Below are 16374 nucleotides of genomic sequence, written 5' to 3'. Positions count from 1 at the left end.
AAACTAACAGCAGAGTGGCGCAGCGGAAGCGTGCTGGGCCCATAACCCAGAGGTCGATGGATCGAAACCATCCTCTGCTAATTGATGTCCATCTTTATTGGTCTGTGGTGTGTCCTTTGGATCAGTCTGACCTTATGTGCCAAGGGTTGCTCACGCAACCTTCAGATTCCCCATAATTGAGCAGACATCTGCAAGTATCCAGCACATTGGCCTCCCCAATAGCACCACGTCTTCCTGAAAGGTAGTGTGGCCGAGTGGTCTAAGGCGCTGGATTTAGGCTCCAGTCTCTCAGGAGGCGTGGGTTCAAATCCCACCACTGCCATTTGACAAGGACAACTGTGTCCTCACATATTTGTGTGTGATAGACTATTTACATAAATAACCTCCAAATGTTGATGCAAAACACTGAGTGGGAAAAAGTGCTTGCCAAAGGCAAGAACCTGTATCTACATCCATTTAAAACATTAACAAGGACTGCCATCACTGCCATAATACATTGACAAGGACTGCCATCTCTTCATGTCATCTAAATGTTGATAAAATGTTGCAAAACACTGAGTGGGAAAAAGTGCTTGACCAAGGCAAGAACCTGTATCTACAGCCATTGAAAACATGAATCATCAAGGAAGTCGCTCTTACTCATTTGGCAAAGGCACTAGATGCTATGTGCCTTCCCAGAGTGTTTTTTGGGTGTCTTGGCTCACTAGTTTTCACTGCTTTCTTTAGCCTTAAACAGAAAAGCAAGCCTCACACGTACAAGCCCAGTCCATGAAAACTAAGAGCAGAGTGGCGCAGCGGAAGCGTGCTGGGCCCATAACCCAGAGGTCGATGGATATAAACCATCCTCTGCTAATTGATGTCCATCTTTATTGGTCTGTGGTGTGTCCTTTGGATCAGTCTGACCTTATGTGCCAAGGGTAGATCGCGCAACCTTCAGATTCCCCATAATTGAGCAAACATCTGCAAGTATCCAGCACATTGGCCTCCCCGATAGCACCACATCTTCCTGAAAGGTAGTGTGGCCAAGTGGTCAAAGGAACCATCATGAACCATCAAGGAAGTCGCTCTTACTCATTTGGCAAAGGCACTAGATGCTATGTGCCCTCCCAGAGTGTTTTTTGGGTGTCTTGGCTCACTAGTTTTCACTGCTTTCTTTAGCCTTAAACAGAAAAGCAAGCCTCACACGTACAAGCCCAGTCCATGAAAACTAACAGCAGAGTGGCGCAGCGGAAGCGTGCTGGGCCCATAACCCAGAGGTCGATGGATCGAAACCATCCTCTGCTAATTGATGTCCATCTTTATTGGTCTGTGGTGTGTCCTTTGGATCAGTCTGACCTTATGTGCCAAGGGTAGCTCACGCAACCTTCAGATTCCCCATAATTGAGCAGACATCTGCAAGTATCCAGCACATTGGCCTCCCCAAAAGCACCACGTCTTCCTGAAAGTTAGTGTGGCAGAGTGGTCTAAGGCGCTGGATTTAGGCTCCAGTCTCTCAGGAGGCGTGGGTTCAAATCCCACCACTGCCATTTGACAAGGACAACTGTGTCCTCACATATTTGTGTGTGATAGACTATTTACATAAATAACCTCCAAATGTTGATGCAAAACACTGAGTGGGAAAAAGTGCTTGCCAAAGGCGAGAACCTGTATCTACATCCATTTAAAACATTAACAAGGACTGCCATCACTGCCATAAAACATTGACAAGGACTGCCATCTCTTCATGTCATCTAAATGTTGATAAAATGTTGCAAAACACTGAGTGGGAAAAAGTGCTTGACCAAGGCAAGAACCTGTATCTACAGCCATTGCAAACATGAACCATCAAGGAAGTCGCTCTTACTCATTTGGCAAAGGCACTAGATGCTATGTGCCCTCCCAGAGTGTTTTTTGGGTGTCTTGGCTCACTAGTTTTCACTGCTTTCCTTAGCCTTAAACAGAAAAGCAAGCCTCACACGTACAAGCCCAGTCCATGAAAACTAACAGCAGAGTGGCGCAGCGGAAGCGTGCTGGGCCCATAACCCAGAGGTCGATGGATCGAAACCATCCTCTGCTAATTGATGTCCATCTTTATTGGTCTGTGGTGTGTCCTTTGGATCAGTCTGACCTTATGTGCCAAGGGTAGATCGCGCAACCTTCAGATTCCCCATAATTGAGCAGACATCTGCAAGTATCCAGCACATTGGCCTCCCCAATAGCACCACATCTTCCTGAAAGGTAGTGTGGCCGAGTGGTCTAAGGCTCCAGTCTCTCAGGAGGCATGGGTTCAAATCCCACCACTGCCATTTGACAAGGACAACTGTGTCCTCACATATTTGTGTGTGATAGACTATTTACATAAATAACCTCCAAATGTTGATGCAAAACACTGAGTGGGAAAAAGTGCTTGCCAAAGGCGAGAACCTGTATCTACATCCATTTAAAACATTAACAAGGACTGCCATCACTGCCATAAAACATTGACAAGGACTGCCATCTCTTCATGTCATCTAAATGTTGATAAAATGTTGCAAAACACTGAGTGGGAAAAAGTGCTTGCCAAAGGCAAGAACCTGTATCTACAGCCATTGCAAACATGAACCATCAAGGAAGTCGCTCTTACTCATTTGGCAAAGGCACTAGATGCTATGTGCCCTCCCAGAGTGTTTTTTGGGCGTCTTGGCTCAATAGTTTTCACTGCTTTCTTTAGCCTTAAACAGAAAAGCAAGCCTCACACGTACAAGCCCAGTCCATGAAAACTAAGAGCAGAGTGGCGCAGCGGAAGCGTGCTGGGCCCATAACCCAGAGGTCGATGGATCGAAACCATCCTCTGCTAATTGATGTCCATCTTTATTGGTCTGTGGTGTGTCCTTTGGATCAGTCTGACCTTATGTGCCAAGGGTAGATCGCGCAACCTTCAGATTCCCCATAATTGAGCAAACATCTGCAAGTATCCAGCACATTGGCCTCCCCAATAGCACCACATCTTCCTGAAAGGTAGTGTGGCCAAGTGGTCTAAGGCTCCAGTCTCTCAGGAGGCGTGGGTTCAAATCCCACCACTGCCATTTGACAAGGACAACTGTGTCCTCACATATTTGTGTGTGATAGACTATTTACATAAATAACCTCCAAATGTTGATGCAAAACACTGAGTGGGAAAAAGTGCTTGCCAAAGGCGAGAACCTGTATCTACATCCATTTAAAACATTAACAAGGACTGCCATCACTGCCATAAAACATTGACAAGGACTGCCATCTCTTCATGTCATCTAAATGTTGATAAAATGTTGCAAAACACTGAGTGGGAAAAAGTGCTTGCCAAAGGCAAGAACCTGTATCGACAGCCATTGAAAACATGAACCATCAAGGAAGTCGCTCTTACTCATTTGGCAAAGGCACTAGATGCTATGTGCCCTCCCAGAGTGTTTTTTGGGCGTCTTGGCTCACTAGTTTTCACTGCTTTCTTCAGTCTGACCTTGTGTGCCAAGGGTAGCTCGCGCAACCTTCAGATTCCCCATAATTGAGCAAACATCTGCAAGTATCCAGCACATTGGCCTCCCACATAGCACCAGGTCTTCTCAAAAGGTAGTGTGGCCGAGTGGTCTAAGGCGCTGGATTAAGGCTCCAGTCTCTCAGGAGGCGTTGGTTCAAATCCCACCACTGCCATTTGACAAGGACAACTGTGTCCTCACATATTTGTGTGTGATAGACTATTTACATAAATAACCTCCAAATGTTGATGCAAAACACTGAGTGGGAAAAAGTGCTTGCCAAAGGCGAGAACCTGTATCTACATCCATTTAAAACATTAACAAGGACTGCCATCACTGCCATAAAACATTGACAAGGACTGCCATCTCTTCATGTCATCTAAATGTTGATAAAATGTTGCAAAACACTGAGTGGGAAAAAGTGCTTGCCAAAGGCAAGAACCTGTATCTACAGCCATTGCAAACATGAACCATCAAGGAAGTCGCTCTTACTCATTTGGCAAAGGCACTAGATGCTATGTGCCCTCTCAGAGTGTTTTTTGGGTGTCTTGGCTCACTAGTTTTCACTGCTTTCTTTAGCCTTAAACAGAAAAGCAAGCCTCACACGTACAAGCCCAGTCTATGAAAACTAAGAGCAGAGTGGCGCAGCGGAAGCGTGCTGGGCCCATAACCCAGAGGTCGATGGATCGAAACCATCCTCTGCTAATTGATGTCCATCTTTATTGGTCTGTGGTGTGTCCTTTGGATCAGTCTGACCTTATGTGCCAAGGGTAGATCGCGCAACCTTCAGATTCCCCATAATTGAGCAAACATCTGCAAGTATCCAGCACATTGGCCTCCCCAATAGCACCACATCTTCCTGAAAGGTAGTGTGGCCAAGTGGTCAAAGGAACCATCATGAACCATCAAGGAAGTCGCTCTTACTCATTTGGCAAAGGCACTAGATGCTATGTGCCCTCCCAGAGTGTTTTTTGGGCGTCTTGGCTCACTAGTTTTCACTGCTTTCTTCAGTCTGACCTTATGTGCCAAGGGTAGCTCGCGCAACCTTCAGATTCCCCATAATTGAGCAAACATCTGCAAGTATCCAGCACATTGGCCTCCCACATAGCACCAGGTCTTCTCAAAAGGTAGTGTGGCCGAGTGGTCTAAGGCGCTGGATTAAGGCTCCAGTCTCTCAGGGGGCGTGGGTTCAAATCCCACCACTGCCATTTGACAAGGACAACTGTGTCCTCACATATTTGTGTGTGATAGACTATTTACATAAATAACCTCCAAATGTTGATGCAAAACACTGAGTGGGAAAAAGTGCTTGCCAAAGGCAAGAACCTGTATCTACATCCATTTAAAACATTAACAAGGACTGCCATCACTGCCATAAAACATTGACAAGGACTGCCATCTCTTCATGTCATCTAAATGTTGATAAAATGTTGCAAAACACTGAGTGGGAAAAAGTGCTTGCCAAAGGCAAGAACCTGTATCTACAGCCATTGCAAACATGAACCATCAAGGAAGTCGCTCTTACTCATTTGGCAAAGGCACTAGATGCTATGTGCCCTCCCAGAGTGTTTTTTGGGCGTCTTGGCTCAATAGTTTTCACTGCTTTCTTTAGCCTTAAACAGAAAAGCAAGCCTCACACGTACAAGCCCAGTCCATGAAAACTAAGAGCAGAGTGGCGCAGCGGAAGCGTGCTGGGCCCATAACCCAGAGGTCGATGGATCGAAACCATCCTCTGCTAATTGATGTCCATCTTTATTGGTCTGTGGTGTGTCCTTTGGATCAGTCTGACCTTATGTGCCAAGGGTAGATCGCGCAACCTTCAGATTCCCCATAATTGAGCAAACATCTGCAAGTATCCAGCACATTGGCCTCCCCAATAGCAACACATCTTCCTGAAAGGTAGTGTGGCCAAGTGGTCTAAGGCTCCAGTCTCTCAGGAGGCGTGGGTTCAAATCCCACCACTGCCATTTGACAAGGACAACTGTGTCCTCACATATTTGTGTGTGATAGACTATTTACATAAATAACCTCCAAATGTTGATGCAAAACACTGAGTGGGAAAAAGTGCTTGCCAAAGGCGAGAACCTGTATCTACATCCATTTAAAACATTAACAAGGACTGCCATCACTGCCATAAAACATTGACAAGGACTGCCATCTCTTCATGTCATCTAAATGTTGATAAAATGTTGCAAAACACTGAGTGGGAAAAAGTGCTTGCCAAAGGCAAGAACCTGTATCTACATCCGTTTAAAACATTAACAAGGACTGCCATCACTGCCATAAAACATAGACAAGGACTGCCATCTCTTCATGTCATCTAAATGTTGATAAAATGTTGCAAAACACTGAGTGGGAAAAAGTGCTTGACCAAGGCAAGAACCTGTATCTACAGCCATTGCAAACATGAACCATCAAGGAAGTCGCTCTTACTCATTTGGCAAAGGCACTAGATGCTATGTGCCCTCTCAGAGTGTTTTTTGGGTGTCTTGGCTCACTAGTTTTCACTGCTTTCTTTAGCCTTAAACAGAAAAGCAAGCCTCACACGTACAAGCCCAGTCCATGAAAACTAACAGCAGAGTGGCGCAGCGGAAGCGTGCTGGGCCCATAACCCAGAGGTCGATGGATAGAAACCATCCTCTGCTAATTGATGTCCATCTTTATTGGTCTGTGGTGTGTCCTTTGGATCAGTCTGACCTTATGTTCCAAGGGTAGATCGCGCAACCTTCAGATTCCCCATAATTGAGCAAACATCTGCAAGTATCCAGCACATTGGCCTCCCCAATAGCACCACATCTTCCTGAAAGGTAGTGTGGCCGAGTGGTCTAAGGCTCCAGTCTCTCAGGAGGCGTGGGTTCAAATCCCACCACTGCCATTTGACAAGGACAACTGTGTCCTCACATATTTGTGTGTGATAGACTATTTACATAAATAACCTCCAAATGTTGATGCAAAACACTGAGTGGGAAAAAGTGCTTGCCAAAGTCAAGAACCTGTATCTACATCCATTTAAAACATTAACAAGGACTGCCATCACTGCCATAATACATTGACAAGGACTGCCATCTCTTCATGTCATCTAAATGTTGATAAAATGTTGCAAAACACTGAGTGGGAAAAAGTGCTTGCCAAAGGCAAGAACCTGTATCTACAGCCATTGCAAACATGAACCATCAAGGAAGTCGCTCTTACTCATTTGGCAAAGGCACTAGATGCTATGTGCCCTCCCAGAGTGTTTTTTGGGCATCTTGGCTCACTAGTTTTCACTGCTTTCTTCAGTCTGACCTTATGTGCCAAGGGTAGCTCGCGCAACCTTCAGATTCCCCATAATTGAGCAAACATCTGCAAGTATCCAGCACATTGGCCTCCCACATAGCACCAGGACTTCTCAAAAGGTAGTGTGGCCGAGTGGTCTAAGGCGCTGGATTTAGGCTCCAGTCTCTCAGGAGGCGTGGGTTCAAATCCCACCACTGCCATTTGACAAGGACAACTGTGTCCTCACATATTTGTGTGTGATAGACTATTTACATAAATTATCTCCAAATGTTGATGCAAAACACTGAGTGGGAAAAAGTGCTTGCCAAAGGCAAGAACCTGTATCTACATCCATTTAAAACATTAACAAGGACTGCCATCACTGCCATAAAACATTGACAAGGACTGCCATCTCTTCATGTCATGTAAATGTTGATAAAATGTTGCAAAACACTGAGTGGGAAAAAGTGCTTGCCAAAGGCAAGAACCTGTATCTACAGCCATTGAAAACATGAATCATCAAGGAAGTCGCTCTTACTCATTTGGCAAAGGCACTAGATGCTATGTGCCCTCCCAGAGTGTTTTTTGGGCGTCTTGGCTCACTAGTTTTCACTGCTTTCTTTAGCCTTAAACAGAAAAGCAAGCCTCACACATACAAGCCCAGTCCATGAAAACTAACAGCAGAGTGGCGCAGCGGAAGCGTGCTGGGCCCATAACCCAGAGGTCGATGGATAGAAACCATCCTCTGCTAATTGATGTCCATCTTTATTGGTCTGTGGTGTGTCCTTTGGATCAGTCTGACCTTATGTTCCAAGGGTAGATCGCGCAACCTTCAGATTCCCCATAATTGAGCAAACATCTGCAAGTATCCAGCACATTGGCCTCCCCAATAGCACCACATCTTCCTGAAAGGTAGTGTGGCCGAGTGGTCTAAGGCTCCAGTCTCTCAGGAGGCGTGGGTTCAAATCCCACCACTGCCATTTGACAAGGACAACTGTGTCCTCACATATTTGTGTGTGATAGACTATTTACATAAATAACCTCCAAATGTTGATGCAAAACACTGAGTGGGAAAAAGTGCTTGCCAAAGTCAAGAACCTGTATCTACATCCATTTAAAACATTAACAAGGACTGCCATCACTGCCATAATACATTGACAAGGACTGCCATCTCTTCATGTCATCTAAATGTTGATAAAATGTTGCAAAACACTGAGTGGGAAAAAGTGCTTGCCAAAGGCAAGAACCTGTATCTACAGCCATTGCAAACATGAACCATCAAGGAAGTCGCTCTTACTCATTTGGCAAAGGGACTAGATGCTATGTGCCCTCCCAGAGTGTTTTTTGGGCGTCTTGGCTCACTAGTTTTCACTGCTTTCTTCAGTCTGACCTTATGTGCCAAGGGTAGCTCGCGCAACCTTCAGATTCCCCATAATTGAGCAAACATCTGCAAGTATCCAGCACATTGGCCTCCCACATAGCACCAGGTCTTCTCAAAAGGTAGTGTGGCCGAGTGGTCTAAGGCGCTGGATTAAGGCTCCAGTCTCTCAGGAGGCGTGGGTTCAAATCCCACCACTGCCATTTGACAAGGACAACTGTGTCCTCACATATTTGTGTGTGATAGACTATTTACATAAATTATCTCCAAATGTTGATGCAAAACACTGAGTGGGAAAAAGTGCTTGCCAAAGGCAAGAACCTGTATCTACATCCATTTAAAACATTAACAAGGACTGCCATCACTGCCATAAAACATTGACAAGGACTGCCATCTCTTCATGTCATGTAAATGTTGATAAAATGTTGCAAAACACTGAGTGGGAAAAAGTGCTTGCCAAAGGCAAGAACCTGTATCTACAGCCATTGAAAACATGAATCATCAAGGAAGTCGCTCTTACTCATTTGGCAAAGGCACTAGATGCTATGTGCCCTCCCAGAGTGTTTTTTGGGCGTCTTGGCTCACTAGTTTTCACTGCTTTCTTTAGCCTTAAACAGAAAAGCAAGCCTCACACGTACAAGCCCAGTCCATGAAAACTAAGAGCAGAGTGGCGCAGCGGAAGCGTGCTGGGCCCATAACCCAGAGGTCGATGGATCGAAACCATCCTCTGCTAATTGATGTCCATCTTTATTGGTCTGTGGTGTGTCCTTTGGATCAGTCTGACCTTATGTGCCAAGGGTAGATCGCGCAACCTTCAGATTCCCCATAATTGAGCAAACATCTGCAAGTATCCAGCACATTGGCCGCCCCAATAGCACCACATCTTCCTGAAAGGTAGTGTGGCCAAGTGGTCAAAGGAACCATCATGAACCATCAAGGAAGTCGCTCTTACTCATTTGGCAAAGGCACTAGATGCTATGTGCCCTCCCAGAGTGTTTTTTGGGTGTCTTGGCTCACTAGTTTTCACTGCTTTCTTTAGCCTTAAACAGAAAAGCAAGCCTCACACGTACAAGCCCAGTCCATGAAAACTAACAGCAGAGTGGCGCAGCGGAAGCGTGCTGGGCCCATAACCCAGAGGTCGATGGATGGAAACCATCCTCTGCTAATTGATGTCCATCTTTATTGGTCTGTGGTGTGTCCTTTGGATCAGTCTGACCTTATGTGCCAAGGGTAGCTCACGCAACCTTCAGATTCCCCATAATTGAGCAGACATCTGCAAGTATCCAGCACATTGGCCTCCCCAAAAGCACCACCTCTTCCTGAAAGGTAGTGTGGCCGAGTGGTCTAAGGCGCTGGATTTAGGCTCCAGTCTCTCAGGAGGCGTGGGTTCAAATCCCACCACTGCCATTTGACAAGGACAACTGTGTCCTCACATATTTGTGTGTGATAGACTATTTACATAAATTATCTCCAAATGTTGATGCAAAACACTGAGTGGGAAAAAGTGCTTGCCAAAGGCAAGAACCTGTATCTACATCCATTTAAAACATTAACAAGGACTGCCATCACTGCCATAAAACATTGACAAGGACTGCCATCTCTTCATGTCATGTAAATGTTGATAAAATGTTGCAAAACACTGAGTGGGAAAAAGTGCTTGCCAAAGGCAAGAACCTGTATCTACAGCCATTGAAAACATGAATCATCAAGGAAGTCGCTCTTACTCATTTGGCAAAGGCACTAGATGCTATGTGCCCTCCCAGAGTGTTTTTTGGGCGTCTTGGCTCACTAGTTTTCACTGCTTTCTTTAGCCTTAAACAGAAAAGCAAGCCTCACACGTACAAGCCCAGTCCATGAAAACTAAGAGCAGAGTGGCGCAGCGGAAGCGTGCTGGGCCCATAACCCAGAGGTCGATGGATCAAAACCATCCTCTGCTAATTGATGTCCATCTTTATTGGTCTGTGGTGTGTCCTTTGGATCAGTCTGACCTTATGTGCCAAGGGTAGATCGCGCAACCTTCAGATTCCCCATAATTGAGCAAACATCTGCAAGTATCCAGCACATTGGCCGCCCCAATAGCACCACATCTTCCTGAAAGGTAGTGTGGCCAAGTGGTCAAAGGAACCATCATGAACCATCAAGGAAGTCGCTCTTACTCATTTGGCAAAGGCACTAGATGCTATGTGCCCTCCCAGAGTGTTTTTTGGGTGTCTTGGCTCACTAGTTTTCACTGCTTTCTTTAGCCTTAAACAGAAAAGCAAGCCTCACACGTACAAGCCCAGTCCATGAAAACTAACAGCAGAGTGGCGCAGCGGAAGCGTGCTGGGCCCATAACCCAGAGGTCGATGGATGGAAACCATCCTCTGCTAATTGATGTCCATCTTTATTGGTCTGTGGTGTGTCCTTTGGATCAGTCTGACCTTATGTGCCAAGGGTAGCTCACGCAACCTTCAGATTCCCCATAATTGAGCAGACATCTGCAAGTATCCAGCACATTGGCCTCCCCAAAAGCACCACGTCTTCCTGAAAGGTAGTGTGGCCGAGTGGTCTAAGGCGCTGGATTTAGGCTCCAGTCTCTCAGGAGGCGTGGGTTCAAATCCCACCACTGCCATTTGACAAGGACAACTGTGTCCTCACATATTTGTGTGTGATAGACTATTTACATAAATTATCTCCAAATGTTGATGCAAAACACTGAGTGGGAAAAAGTGCTTGCCAAAGGCAAGAACCTGTATCTACATCCATTTAAAACATTAACAAGGACTGCCATCACTGCCATAAAACATTGACAAGGACTGCCATCTCTTCATGTCATGTAAATGTTGATAAAATGTTGCAAAACACTGAGTGGGAAAAAGTGCTTGCCAAAGGCAAGAACCTGTATCTACAGCCATTGAAAACATGAATCATCAAGGAAGTCGCTCTTACTCATTTGGCAAAGGCACTAGATGCTATGTGCCCTCCCAGAGTGTTTTTTGGGCGTCTTGGCTCACTAGTTTTCACTGCTTTCTTTAGCCTTAAACAGAAAAGCAAGCCTCACACGTACAAGCCCAGTCCATGAAAACTAAGAGCAGAGTGGCGCAGCGGAAGCGTGCTGGGCCCATAACCCAGAGGTCGATGGATGGAAACCATCCTCTGCTAATTGATGTCCATCTTTATTGGTCTGTGGTGTGTCCTTTGGATCAGTCTGACCTTATGTGCCAAGGGTAGATCGCGCAACCTTCAGATTCCCCATAATTGAGCAAACATCTGCAAGTATCCAGCACATTGGCCTCCCCAATAGCACCACATCTTCCTGAAAGGTAGTGTGGCCAAGTGGTCTAAGGCTCCAGTCTCTCAGGAGGCATGGGTTCAAATCCCACCACTGCCATTTGACAAGGACAACTGTGTCCTCACATATTTGTGTGTGATAGACTATTTACATAAATAACCTCCAAATGTTGATGCAAAACACTGAGTGGGAAAAAGTGCTTGCCAAAGGCAAGAACCTGTATCTACATCCATTTAAAACATTAACAAGGACTGCCATCACTGCCATAAAACATTGACAAGGACTGCCATCTCTTCATGTCATCTAAATGTTGATAAAATGTTGCAAAACACTGAGTGGGAAAAAGTGCTTGACCAAGGCAAGAACCTGTATCTACAGCCATTGAAAACATGAATCATCAAGGAAGTCGCTCTTACTCATTTGGCAAAGGCACTAGATGCTATGTGCCCTCTCAGAGTGTTTTTTGGGTGTCTTGGCTCACTAGTTTTCACTGCTTTCTTTAGCCTTAAACAGAAAAGCAAGCCTCACACGTACAAGCCCAGTCCATGAAAACTAAGAGCAGAGTGGCGCAGCGGAAGCGTGCTGGGCCCATAACCCAGAGGTCGATGGATCGAAACCATCCTCTGCTAATTGATGTCCATCTTTATTGGTCTGTGGTGTGTCCTTTGGATCAGTCTGACCTTATGTGCCAAGGGTAGCTCGCGCAACCTTCAGATTCCCCATAATTTAGCAAACATCTGCAAGTATCCAGCACATTGGCCTCCCCAATAGCACCACATCTTCCTGAAAGATAGTGTGGCCGAGTGGTCAAAGGCGCTGGATTTAGACTCCAGTCTCTCAGGAGGCGTGGGTTCAAATCCCTCCACTGCCATTTGACAAGGACAACTGTGTCCTCACATATTTGTGTGTGATAGACTATTTACATAAATAACCTCCAAATGTTGATGCAAAACACTGAGTGGGAAAAAGTGCTTGCCAAAGGCAAGAACCTGTATCTACATCCATTTAAAACATTAACAAGGACTGCCATCACTGCCATAAAACATTGGCAAGGAATGCCATCTCTTCATGTCATCTAAATGTTGATAAAATGTTGCAAAACACTGAGTGGGAATAGTGCTTGACAAAGGCAAGAACCTGTATCTACAGCCATTGCAAACATGAACCATCAAGGAAGTCGCTCTTACTCATTTGGCAAAGGCACTAGATGCTATGTGCCCTCCCAGAGTGTTTTTTGGGCGTCTTGGCTCACTAGTTTTCACTGCTTTCTTCAGTCTGACCTTATGTGCCAAGGGTAGCTCGCGCAACCTTCAGATTCCCCATAATTGAGCAAACATCTGCATGTATCCAGCACATTGGCCTCCCACATAGCACCATGTCTTCTCAAAAGGTAGTGTGGCCGAGTGGTCTAAGGCGCTGGATTAAGGCTCCAGTCTCTCAGGAGGCGTGGGTTCAAATCCCACCACTGCCATTTGACAAGGACAACTGCTTCCTCACATATTTGTGTGTGATAGACTATTTACATAAATTATCTCCAAATGTTGATGCAAAACACTGAGTGGGAAAAAGTGCTTGCCAAAGGCAAGAACCTGTATCTACATCCATTTAAAACATTAACAAGGACTGCCATCACTGCCATAAAACATTGACAAGGACTGCCATCTCTTCATGTCATGTAAATGTTGATAAAATGTTGCAAAACACTGAGTGGGAAAAAGTGCTTGCCAAAGGCAAGAACCTGTATCTACAGCCATTGAAAACATGAATCATCAAGGAAGTCGCTCTTACTCATTTGGCAAAGGCACTAGATGCTATGTGCCCTCCCAGAGTGTTTTTTGGGCGTCTTGGCTCACTAGTTTTCACTGCTTTCTTTAGCCTTAAACAGAAAAGCAAGCCTCACACGTACAAGCCCAGTCCATGAAAACTAAGAGCAGAGTGGGGCAGCGGAAGCGTGCTGGGCCCATAACCCAGAGGTCGATGGATCGAAACCATCCTCTGCTAATTGATGTCCATCTTTATTGGTCTGTGGTGTGTCCTTTGGATCAGTCTGACCTTATGTGCCAAGGGTAGATCGCGCAACCTTCAGATTCCCCATAATTGAGCAAACATCTGCAAGTATCCAGCACATTGGCCTCCCCAATAGCACCACATCTTCCTGAAAGGTAGTGTGGCCAAGTGGTCAAAGGAACCATCATGAACCATCAAGGAAGTCGCTCTTACTCATTTGGCAAAGGCACTAGATGCTATGTGCCCTCCCAGAGTGTTTTTTGGGTGTCTTGGCTCACTAGTTTTCACTGCTTTCTTTAGCCTTAAACAGAAAAGCAAGCCTCACACGTACAAGCCCAGTCCATGAAAACTAACAGCAGAGTGGCGCAGCGGAAGCGTGCTGGGCCCATAACCCAGAGGTCGATGGATGGAAACCATCCTCTGCTAATTGATGTCCATCTTTATTGGTCTGTGGTGTGTCCTTTGGATCAGTCTGACCTTATGTGCCAAGGGTAGCTCACGCAACCTTCAGATTCCCCATAATTGAGCAGACATCTGCAAGTATCCAGCACATTGGCCTCCCCAAAAGCACCACGTCTTCCTGAAAGGTAGTGTGGCCGAGTGGTCTAAGGCGCTGGATTTAGGCTCCAGTCTCTCAGGAGGCGTGGGTTCAAATCCCACCACTGCCATTTGACAAGGACAACTGTGTCCTCACATATTTGTGTGTGATAGACTATTTACATAAATTATCTCCAAATGTTGATGCAAAACACTGAGTGGGAAAAAGTGCTTGCCAAAGGCAAGAACCTGTATCTACATCCATTTAAAACATTAACAAGGACTGCCATCACTGCCATAAAACATTGACAAGGACTGCCATCTCTTCATGTCATGTAAATGTTGATAAAATGTTGCAAAACACTGAGTGGGAAAAAGTGCTTGCCAAAGGCAAGAACCTGTATCTACAGCCATTGAAAACATGAATCATCAAGGAAGTCGCTCTTACTCATTTGGCAAAGGCACTAGATGCTATGTGCCCTCCCAGAGTGTTTTTTGGGCGTCTTGGCTCACTAGTTTTCACTGCTTTCTTTAGCCTTAAACAGAAAAGCAAGCCTCACACGTACAAGCCCAGTCCATGAAAACTAAGAGCAGAGTGGCGCAGCGGAAGCGTGCTGGGCCCATAACCCAGAGGTCGATGGATGGAAACCATCCTCTGCTAATTGATGTCCATCTTTATTGGTCTGTGGTGTGTCCTTTGGATCAGTCTGACCTTATGTGCCAAGGGTAGATCGCGCAACCTTCAGATTCCCCATAATTGAGCAAACATCTGCAAGTATCCAGCACATTGGCCTCCCCAATAGCACCACATCTTCCTGAAAGGTAGTGTGGCCAAGTGGTCTAAGGCTCCAGTCTCTCAGGAGGCATGGGTTCAAATCCCACCACTGCCATTTGACAAGGACAACTGTGTCCTCACATATTTGTGTGTGATAGACTATTTACATAAATAACCTCCAAATGTTGATGCAAAACACTGAGTGGGAAAAAGTGCTTGCCAAAGGCGAGAACCTGTATCTACATCCATTTAAAACATTAACAAGGACTGCCATCACTGCCATAAAACATTGACAAGGACTGCCATCTCTTCATGTCATCTAAATGTTGATAAAATGTTGCAAAACACTGAGTGGGAAAAAGTGCTTGCCAAAGGCAAGAACCTGTATCTACAGCCATTGCAAACATGAACCATCAAGGAAGTCGCTCTTACTCATTTGGCAAAGGCACTAGATGCTATGTGCCCTCTCAGAGTGTTTTTTGGGTGTCTTGGCTCACTAGTTTTCACTGCTTTCTTTAGCCTTAAACAGAAAAGCAAGCCTCACACGTACAAGCCCAGTCCATGAAAACTAAGAGCAGAGTGGCGCAGCAGAAGCGTGCTGGGCCCATAACCCAGAGGTCGATGGATCGAAACCATCCTCTGCTAATTGATGTCCATCTTTATTGGTCTGTGGTGTGTCCTTTGGATCAGTCTGACCTTATGTGCCAAGGGTAGATCGCGCAACCTTCAGATTCCCCATAATTGAGCAAACATCTGCAAGTATCCAGCACATTGGCCTCCCCAATAGCACCACATCTTCCTGAAAGGTAGTGTGGCCAAGTGGTCTAAGGCTCCAGTCTCTCAGGAGGCGTGGGTTCAAATCCCACCACTGCCATTTGACAAGGACAACTGTGTCCTCACATATTTGTGTGTGATAGACTATTTACATAAATAACCTCCAAATGTTGATGCAAAACACTGAGTGGGAAAAAGTGCTTGCCAAAGGCGAGAACCTGTATCTACATCCATTTAAAACATTAACAAGGACTGCCATCACTGCCATAAAACATTGACAAGGACTGCCATCTCTTCATGTCATCTAAATGTTGATAAAATGTTGCAAAACACTGAGTGGGAAAAAGTGCTTGCCAAAGGCAAGAACCTGTATCGACAGCCATTGAAAACATGAACCATCAAGGAAGTCGCTCTTACTCATTTGGCAAAGGCACTAGATGCTATGTGCCCTCCCAGAGTGTTTTTTGGGCGTCTTGGCTCACTAGTTTTCACTGCTTTCTTCAGTCTGACCTTGTGTGCCAAGGGTAGCTCGCGCAACCTTCAGATTCCCCATAATTGAGCAAACATCTGCAAGTATCCAGCACATTGGCCTCCCACATAGCACCAGGTCTTCTCAAAAGGTAGTGTGGCCGAGTGGTCTAAGGCGCTGGATTAAGGCTCCAGTCTCTCAGGAGGCGTGGGTTCAAATCCCACCACTGCCATTTGACAAGGACAACTGTGTCCTCACATATTTGTGTGTGATAGACTATTTACATAAATAACCTCCAAATGTTGATGCAAAACACTGAGTGGGAAAAAGTGCTTGCCAAAGGCGAGAACCTGTATCTACATCCATTTAAAACATTAACAAGGACTGCCATCACTGCCATAAAACATTGACAAGGACTGCCATCTCTTCATGTCATCT

At 45.6% G+C, this 16374-nt stretch overlaps 20 non-coding genes across 20 annotated transcripts; all 20 read left to right on the top strand.

Moving 5' to 3' along the window:
- The first annotated feature begins 8 nt into the window (after positions 1 to 8).
- On the top strand, positions 9 to 80 carry trnam-cau (transfer RNA methionine (anticodon CAU)). The gene has a single exon. It is a non-coding gene; the product is annotated as a tRNA-Met (tRNA).
- Positions 81 to 240: 160 nt separating this feature from the next.
- Positions 241 to 322, top strand: trnal-uag (transfer RNA leucine (anticodon UAG)). Its single transcript has one exon. It is a non-coding gene; the product is annotated as a tRNA-Leu (tRNA).
- Positions 323 to 1212: 890 nt separating this feature from the next.
- trnam-cau (transfer RNA methionine (anticodon CAU)) lies at positions 1213 to 1284 on the top strand. Its single transcript has one exon. It is a non-coding gene; the product is annotated as a tRNA-Met (tRNA).
- Positions 1285 to 1444: 160 nt separating this feature from the next.
- Positions 1445 to 1526, top strand: trnal-uag (transfer RNA leucine (anticodon UAG)). The gene has a single exon. It is a non-coding gene; the product is annotated as a tRNA-Leu (tRNA).
- Positions 1527 to 1984: 458 nt separating this feature from the next.
- trnam-cau (transfer RNA methionine (anticodon CAU)) lies at positions 1985 to 2056 on the top strand. The gene has a single exon. It is a non-coding gene; the product is annotated as a tRNA-Met (tRNA).
- A 687-nt stretch (positions 2057 to 2743) lies between these two features.
- Positions 2744 to 2815, top strand: trnam-cau (transfer RNA methionine (anticodon CAU)). Its single transcript has one exon. It is a non-coding gene; the product is annotated as a tRNA-Met (tRNA).
- Positions 2816 to 3563: 748 nt separating this feature from the next.
- Positions 3564 to 3645, top strand: trnal-aag (transfer RNA leucine (anticodon AAG)). The gene has a single exon. It is a non-coding gene; the product is annotated as a tRNA-Leu (tRNA).
- A 458-nt stretch (positions 3646 to 4103) lies between these two features.
- trnam-cau (transfer RNA methionine (anticodon CAU)) lies at positions 4104 to 4175 on the top strand. Its single transcript has one exon. It is a non-coding gene; the product is annotated as a tRNA-Met (tRNA).
- A 421-nt stretch (positions 4176 to 4596) lies between these two features.
- On the top strand, positions 4597 to 4678 carry trnal-aag (transfer RNA leucine (anticodon AAG)). The gene has a single exon. It is a non-coding gene; the product is annotated as a tRNA-Leu (tRNA).
- Positions 4679 to 5136: 458 nt separating this feature from the next.
- Positions 5137 to 5208, top strand: trnam-cau (transfer RNA methionine (anticodon CAU)). The gene has a single exon. It is a non-coding gene; the product is annotated as a tRNA-Met (tRNA).
- Positions 5209 to 6864: 1656 nt separating this feature from the next.
- On the top strand, positions 6865 to 6946 carry trnal-uag (transfer RNA leucine (anticodon UAG)). The gene has a single exon. It is a non-coding gene; the product is annotated as a tRNA-Leu (tRNA).
- A 1278-nt stretch (positions 6947 to 8224) lies between these two features.
- On the top strand, positions 8225 to 8306 carry trnal-aag (transfer RNA leucine (anticodon AAG)). Its single transcript has one exon. It is a non-coding gene; the product is annotated as a tRNA-Leu (tRNA).
- Positions 8307 to 8764: 458 nt separating this feature from the next.
- Positions 8765 to 8836, top strand: trnam-cau (transfer RNA methionine (anticodon CAU)). The gene has a single exon. It is a non-coding gene; the product is annotated as a tRNA-Met (tRNA).
- Positions 8837 to 9428: 592 nt separating this feature from the next.
- On the top strand, positions 9429 to 9510 carry trnal-uag (transfer RNA leucine (anticodon UAG)). The gene has a single exon. It is a non-coding gene; the product is annotated as a tRNA-Leu (tRNA).
- Positions 9511 to 10632: 1122 nt separating this feature from the next.
- trnal-uag (transfer RNA leucine (anticodon UAG)) lies at positions 10633 to 10714 on the top strand. The gene has a single exon. It is a non-coding gene; the product is annotated as a tRNA-Leu (tRNA).
- A 1217-nt stretch (positions 10715 to 11931) lies between these two features.
- Positions 11932 to 12003, top strand: trnam-cau (transfer RNA methionine (anticodon CAU)). Its single transcript has one exon. It is a non-coding gene; the product is annotated as a tRNA-Met (tRNA).
- A 160-nt stretch (positions 12004 to 12163) lies between these two features.
- On the top strand, positions 12164 to 12245 carry trnal-uag (transfer RNA leucine (anticodon UAG)). Its single transcript has one exon. It is a non-coding gene; the product is annotated as a tRNA-Leu (tRNA).
- A 518-nt stretch (positions 12246 to 12763) lies between these two features.
- On the top strand, positions 12764 to 12845 carry trnal-aag (transfer RNA leucine (anticodon AAG)). The gene has a single exon. It is a non-coding gene; the product is annotated as a tRNA-Leu (tRNA).
- A 1122-nt stretch (positions 12846 to 13967) lies between these two features.
- Positions 13968 to 14049, top strand: trnal-uag (transfer RNA leucine (anticodon UAG)). The gene has a single exon. It is a non-coding gene; the product is annotated as a tRNA-Leu (tRNA).
- Positions 14050 to 16086: 2037 nt separating this feature from the next.
- Positions 16087 to 16168, top strand: trnal-aag (transfer RNA leucine (anticodon AAG)). Its single transcript has one exon. It is a non-coding gene; the product is annotated as a tRNA-Leu (tRNA).
- The last annotated feature ends 206 nt before the right edge of the window (positions 16169 to 16374 follow it).

The sequence above is a fragment of the Labrus bergylta genome, chromosome 9 (genome assembly GCF_963930695.1).
Source record: "Labrus bergylta chromosome 9, fLabBer1.1, whole genome shotgun sequence".
Taxonomy (NCBI): Eukaryota; Metazoa; Chordata; class Actinopteri; order Labriformes; family Labridae; genus Labrus; species Labrus bergylta.
The sequence above is the reverse complement of the archived record's forward strand: the minus strand, read 5'-3'. Positions and strand labels throughout refer to the sequence as shown.